Here is a 7,745-nt window from a genome sequence, read left to right as displayed (position 1 = left end):
TACATTTCACTGTGTGTTATACTTGTATAACTATGCATGTGACAAATAAAGAACCTTGAACCTTGAACCTGAACCTACTTAAATCTGTGCGTTTGTTTGAATTTGAAAGTGGGAACGTTTTCTTCCTTTTGCTCTATGAAGGCAAGTGCAGGCAGGAGCCTCGCGGAGTGATACGTACTGCGCTTCAACATGATGTTACCGTATTGTGTGTGTATAACCTCTTTTAAGTTTTGTGGATATTATACATGGTTATGCTGAGGATATGTCGTGTAATTTCCACTGAAAATGCCTTTTGGTTAAACTGTCAGCGAGGAATTTGCATTTGCACTGTTACATTTTTATATAACTTTAATGCACATAAAAAACAGCTGCTTCTTTATTATTTTGCACTAATAAAGTTGAGGAGTTGTAAAGTATTTTGTCTCGTGTCAATTATATCGTCAGTTATATCGTTATCGCAAATTTTCAAATGTGTATTGTGATAAATATTTTTGGTCATATTGCTGCTCTACTAGTGAGCAAATATATGAAAAAAAACATAATGTAATGATTGATACTTATATAAAATCATGGCGTGATGTTAACAAATACACTGAAAGAAACCCTATAATGAGTTAAGTAACACCTTTTATAAATAATCGGCACTTTACACCTGGAATGAAAAGTGCCATGATATACGGCGCCTCTCTAATGGAATACTTACCTGATGATCTGAGGCAAACTATAGTGAGAGGGGCAAGCCTACTCGAATGGCAGGTTAGGTTTGTCAAGTCAAATGTGTAAACGGGTGGTAGACACAATTATTTACTGTACTGTTGCTGTTTTTCTTTTACTTGGCTCAGATTGCTTAGTGTGATGTTGTTTTTTTTTTTTTGTCAACCCCCCCCAAAAAAGACAATCGTAGCCCCATTACTCTCATAAGTCCTCCGCAACTGTCTAAACCGTGACGTTATTTGAGTCAGAAACTCTGCACGTTTATGGAACTCACCCGAAAAAGTTTCCGGTGCAGGCAGAGATTGTTGCTCCGAGGAAGCAGGTGTGGAAGGAACGAGGGGCTCTCATGCCGGAGGTTCTGGAACCGGTAATTTTGGATAGCTAGACGGAGGTGATGTGGGTGGGCTTACCACGTCCTGAGCGAGGGCTTGGGTAAACGTGGCTAGCGGCGTTCCAATATTACTTCCTGAGAAAAGACAGGCTGCTGGGCGGAGTCTGCTGAGTCCATGGTATGGCTGGATTGTTACTGTTACAGTTCACTTTTGAAGACTGACGCACAGGACTCCAAAACTCAGATGGACACAGGGGAATTTATTTACAATCTTCACCAGGTGTATATACAAAGAGTGCTGGGGTAGTGCTACATACAAGTTGTGATGGGGGACGGGGCTCCAGGGAATCCAGCTGGGAAAAAACACTCGCTTCTCTTCTTTCAATCCACCCTCGTGACCAGTCTGTCTTTCCAACACTCACCACTCGGGAAACACGGGAATTGGTCCAAGGAATCGATAAACAGAACAAGTGCACATTAGTACAAAAATGTGAGACACGAGAGTAACTTTGCTGAGAACTTGACTTCGCTAACGTGAGTCACACACAACGATCCAGCGATGAATAGCAGTCACTCCCTGGCTTAAATGCTGGCTGCACTAATGAGTAGGGATGGGTATCGTTTAGGTTTTATCCGATGCCGGTGCCAAATCGGTACTTTTGAAATGGTGCCGGTGCTCAAACGGTGCTCAAACGGTGCTTTAACAGTGCTTAAAGAATGGAGAACACAAAATTGGTCCAAAAACCTCTCATGTTCAGCTGGTTTTTGTAAAAAGACAACAATGTTAGCCTTTTCTGCAGCTATGGGGCATATTTGGTATCACTCTTGGCTGGAAGCTTAATCAATGGAAAAAACACAAACTTTGTCCAAAAACCTCTCATGTTCAGCTGTTTCCCTCTTTTTCTTTGGTCATTTTAGCCTTTTTGGCCAGGGTGAAGGGAGCATCTGCCATCAAACAAGAAGACAGCCGCATGTAGCTATGATGATGTTTGCTAGTTCACCTTACATGCATTAATGTAATAACGTGGTTAGCCTACTCAACGTAAATTACACACGAACAACATGAAGCTACTCACGCAGAGAAGATGCTGCATCATCCGTCATCATTTCTGCTACACTGGCAGGGCTAGGGGCCAGGACTCTCCTCTTCGGGTTTTTGGGGGATGTTGCTAACTCCAGGTCCGATAACAGGCAACCCACCCGCAGTAGATGCGCTCGGTGTGAGGTCTCGCAGCAAGCTATCAAATACGGCGCATTTCTCGGCTTTTAAAAAAAACGCTATGCGTCGCCAGGTGTTTCATCGGATTCGAGGTGTTGCCTCCTTTGACAGTATCACAGTATCAGCTTAAAGCACTTGTTGCTGCTGAGTTTGCATCTTTTGCTGTGAAGTACAGCCAGACTTTTACCGCTTCGCCTTGGACATTTTTAATCTGTAGCTCTGCTCTAAAAGAACGTACGTACCTGGGCCCGCCTACTATCCTCGGAAACGTAAAATGATTGGCTAGAAGTGTATCACAGCTCAGGGAAAAAAAGCACCGAAATAAAGCACCGAAATGTGCGCTGCTTTTCGGTCTGGTTACTACCGTTTATGTCAGAATCGGTGCCATCATGGCACCGGACACCGGTACCCATCCCTACTAATGAGGCCCAGGTGTTTGTTCTTCAGAGCGCGGGCCAAGAGAGAAAGAAAGAGAGAGCGAAAGGCAAAAACTACTGATCAGCGCCCTGCTGATTCTCTGGGCCTTGACAATCTTGACACCCATACATCATGTGCACTGTGTTCAAGGCTTATTTTGAGAGACACAATAACAAACTTTATGCTCCAAGTTTAACTTCACGGTATCATTCAAAACCACCTCATAAGCTTTTGTATCTAATGCTATGCATCTGCCCAACGTGTGATCTTGTCTGTTTTCTACTTTTGTATTATCCCTCCTCTCAGGCCTAGAATTCTACCCTTTAATAGCAGGTGCTCTGGTTTTGCTGTAGCCATAACATGTCTGCAGTTCAGGCTCATGAAGTGAAACCACTGTTTCATAACAGCTGTTTCATGGCAATTTTCTAAATGGATCCTTTCTTCAGGAAACAAAGCTTATCCCTACAGCTGAACATTAGCCAGCTGCCAACATAAAATGTAAATTAATTAACTCCCAAATAATTTGCAGTTGCTTGGATTTGAACTTCTGTAGCTCATAAGTTTCATTTCACATTCGTTTTCTAAATGTGCTCTGCCACTCACAAATACTCTATTCTCAAATCTTACTATATTTTGCAGCATTTTTTTTTGATGATGACAAATTTTACTTTACTGCAATGATGCTTTTGAGGTCACAAGCTCAGATGCATCACATGATCCAACAAACACAATCCATCCCTCAACATATGTTCCTGCAGCTTTTCGTCCAACACAGCGTCATCATCCAAAATCTGTAAACTGGTTGGCCTATCTCTGCTTTCCAGTTTTACCCTAACACTGTGTGCTGTTCAGTCAGCTTAGACGACTTCTGTTTACTGTCACTGTCCTGTCTTAGCTATATAAGTGAGTAACCCCTCTACATATACTTTATCAACATCCTTCTGTTTCCATGTACACACTAGCGCTATCACATGCTTGACTGCAGTTACAACACTGCATGCAATTCATACATTTATATCTGAAGTGAGTGGTCCAGTGTCCCAGCGACAGTGGATACTTGCAATTTCTCTGAACAAATGGAAACGTTAGGGTTAGCAGTGGCGACTCTTTGTGTGCTGCATGCAAAAAACTCGTGTTTTTTTCTTTTTCATCTACAATAACAGTGAAAGACAGAAACCCTAAGATGAGCGATCCAAACAATGTCTCTCTCACTGGGTCAATAGAACAACTGCCACAGGGCAGCTGTGATAAAAGAGAGAAAGGAAGTTTCTCCAACTCTCTGATCCAAGAAACCCAGCTTGGCCTTGATGGGCTCCCTCACTAGTTTTCACACAAATCACATGATTTACTGTATTCACCTACATCCATCAGCCACGTGTTACCTAAAACAGGTAGAATCATATAAAGAAGAATGAAGAAAATGTTAAAAACTGGAAAAATGTCAAGTACAAAGTTAAAAAAAGAACCTTCAGAACCTTTCTTCGGTCCATAGGTGTGGAAGTGGACCACAACAACATTGAGGCTTGCCACCCTCTACCCTGAACAAATGACAGGGACAAATCGGCCGTCATTATGAGATCTGCTAACAGAAAACACAAAACAGCACTGATGAAACAAGGAAAGAAACTGAACGGATATGATGTCTTCATGAGTGAACATCTGACAAAATGAAATGAGGCCAGGAAAGCACGTTACTTCAGAAACATGGAGGAGCTGGACAAATACTGAGGTATGAATAGTCATGTGACGTGACACACAACACAACACATGGCTCAGTCTAAAAGAACTTCATCTGCATCCAGCAACAATATCAATATAACTCCTTGGAATTCTGTTTCTGATCATCTGGAACGGACAACATTTCAATAATGTTCACGACTTAGAAAAAGATTTAAACCCAGAAAATAATTTCTTCTACAACATCAGCAATAACTGCTGCTACTTCACTGATGAACAGTTTAAACACACCATCAACACGGAAAACAAATGATCAATAATCCATTTTAATAGCATAATAATAATGGATTGGATTTATATAGCGCTTTTCAAGGCACCCAAAGCGCTTTACAATTCCACTATTCATTCACACACTGGTGGAGGCAGCTACAGTTGTAGCCACAGCTGCCCTGGGGCAGACTGACAGAAGCGAGGCCTACACCAGTAGACGGTAGGGTACAGTATCTTGCCCAAGGACACAACGACCAGGACAGAGAGCCCAGAGATCGAACCGGCGACCTTCCGGTTACAGATGCGCTTCCCAACCTCCTGAACCACGGTCGCCCCGTACAAGTCTGTATGCCAGCTTCAACAATATAAAAGAACATTTAAATCGGTTGACAAATCCATTTGGAATTATTGCCATTACTGAAACATGGATCAATGCTGAGAAAGGACTGGACTTTGGACTGGAGGGATATGATGTGAACTTAGAATGTATAGCAATTGAAATTTCTAAGGAAAAAGAGAAAAAAACACCTGGATCTAGTATTCAAGTATTTAATGACTTCATAGAAGATGTATTCTCTAAAACAAATCAAAAACTTATGTTTGTCTGTGGTGATTCTAACATTGACTTGTTGAATCCAAAAAAAGCATAAAATGACTGCAGAATTTCTAAACTCTACGTGCAATTTGAGTTTACGTCCTAAAATAACCAGGCCTAGCAGACTTACACCTCATTGTGCCATTTTAAATTGACAATATTTTCACTAATAATATAGAAAACAACATTGTGAGCAGATTATTAGCTAATGATATCAGTGATCAACTACCAGTTTTTGCAGTTATAAACTGCAAAAACTGGTAGTTGACACTAATTACAATAGAAATCAGCATGAAGAACAACTGAGATACAGACGTGTAAGGACAGAAGAAACTGAATGCACCCAAGAACGATAATAAACGATATGAAAATAAATATAAAAAATACAAAACTAAGTTGATCAATATTATACGCATATGTAAAAAGGAGTATTATAGTAAAACACTGATAAATAATAAACATAATATGAAGGGAATATAGGATGTTTTAAACAGTATCATTAAAAATAATTCTGATAACAAAGTTATCCTCATTATTTTATTGACAGTGGCAATATAATGAAAAACACTGCTGATGTGATCAACAGCTTTAATCATTAATTTGTAAATATTGGACCAAATCTGGCAGAACAAATTCTGCCATCTGTAGCCTGAGTGATACGAACCCTAACTCGATGTTCGTCACAGCAGTGGAGGGAAAAGAAATAATTGACAATGTAAATGTGTGTAAATATAAAACATCAACTGATTGTAATGATATTGACATGAAAATCGTCAAGAAGGTCATAGAAGGAACCACTAACATGCATCTGCAACTTAACATTTCCGACTGGAAAAGTTTCAAACAAAATTAAAATGGCTAAAGTTGTGCCGCTGAATAAAACTGAGGATAGACACCACTTCACAAATTACAGGCCTGTTTCTTTACTACCAAGATCAACATCACTGGCATCAATCGAATCAATCGAGGAGATTACAAATGCTACAGATCAGAAACGGTATGCAGCTGGACTATTTCTGGATCTCAAGAAAGCATTTGATACAATCAATCATGACAGATTAATTAATAAACAGGGACCAGAGGAGTTGTACTGAAGTTTCAATTCAAATTCAGATTGAGGCAGTGTGCGGTTGTGAGCAGCAGGTGGCAGCAGAGTAAACAGTAACATATTTGCTAACTAAGGAGGCCGATGAAGGCTGAGTCCAGAATCACTCACTAATTATGAAATGGTGGAACACACATGGAGTTCCCATTTAACAGTGATGTTCAATATATAGTGAGTGTTATTCTTAGAACAACTTTTTGTGATTATGTGTAGATTTTTGTTTATTAGTAAGATAAATATTAGATTTCCTGACAACAGTGATGTCGTGGAAAGTTAATCTTTTTATGCATCAGTTTAAGTAAGAATTTAACTGTGATTCAGTGTCTGAGCTGTAAGCTGTGAGCTCATGAGCAAAACTTAAAAAAAACAAACACTTTGGCACAATACTGTGGTTATTGCTCGTTACAGATCAACACAGGGTAATCATTCTGGTCACCAGCTTGGTCAAACCTGCCATGGGATGGTAGCCAATGTAGTTGTTGGCTGACTTGCCAAAAATGCTGTTTATTTGTCAAAGGCAAACGTGTTTTGTCTCGTCAGACTTCATCCAGTCCAATAAACGACAAAGTCAACAGCAGAATAAGCTGTTATAAAAAAGTTATATATTTAAAAACACATGATCCTCTCTGAGTCACTTTATGGTAAATAACACTATCTGCAAAACACTGTGAAAGAATTCCAGATCACAAGTTTGTAGTTCAACATACAAGTGACGACCTTTGACCTTCACCAGGTTTTATTTAATTGTGTCAGAGAAACTCAAACGTGCTCTTCATGCAGCTGAGTACATCAAGTGTTTAAAACAGAAGCTGTGCAGGTCTGAGATCAGCAGCTCTCTGAAACACCAAACTGAGGTCCTGTTAATGCTGATATACAGTGACACAGTTACAGGGGTGAGTAATCCTTTTGTTTTTTGTCTTTAACTTTGTCAATAAAACAGTGTGGTACTTTAACCTTTGTACTGTTTCCATCAGTTCATTTTGCAGTTAACATGTGAACATGTTGGATGATCTGTCTGCTGTCACTGGGTGGTGCTGAGGTCTGAATCTGAGGGCAGCTCCTGTAATCAAAGAGAACAGAACCATCACAAACTCAGATATAAAGTTTATCTCTTAAATCATGTGGAGACTGAAAACATGCTGTTGTTTGCACATATTTAATATTCAGCTCTGCACATGAGCTGAAGCAGAGTGCAGCCTGTTGCATTTACAGTATAATACTTGTGATAAAAGTACAGTAATGATAATTAGTTACTGAGCAGCCCGGGGCGTTTCTCTTTTTTTCTTTAGTCTGGGTAAATCCACTCGCCTGCACAGATTAGCTAAACTAACTTTACAAAACAAGTTTCCCCGACAGCCGAGTGCTCATCTTAGCTAGCTAGGTCTCAGGACTTAGCTTAGGTAGTTACGGATTAGTT

The sequence above is a fragment of the Haplochromis burtoni genome, unplaced genomic scaffold, assembly GCF_018398535.1.
Source record: "Haplochromis burtoni strain Fernald_Lab_line unplaced genomic scaffold, NCSU_Asbu1 Contig_669, whole genome shotgun sequence".
NCBI lineage: Eukaryota > Metazoa > Chordata > Actinopteri > Cichliformes > Cichlidae > Haplochromis > Haplochromis burtoni.
The sequence above is the reverse complement of the archived record's forward strand: the minus strand, read 5'-3'. Positions refer to the sequence as shown.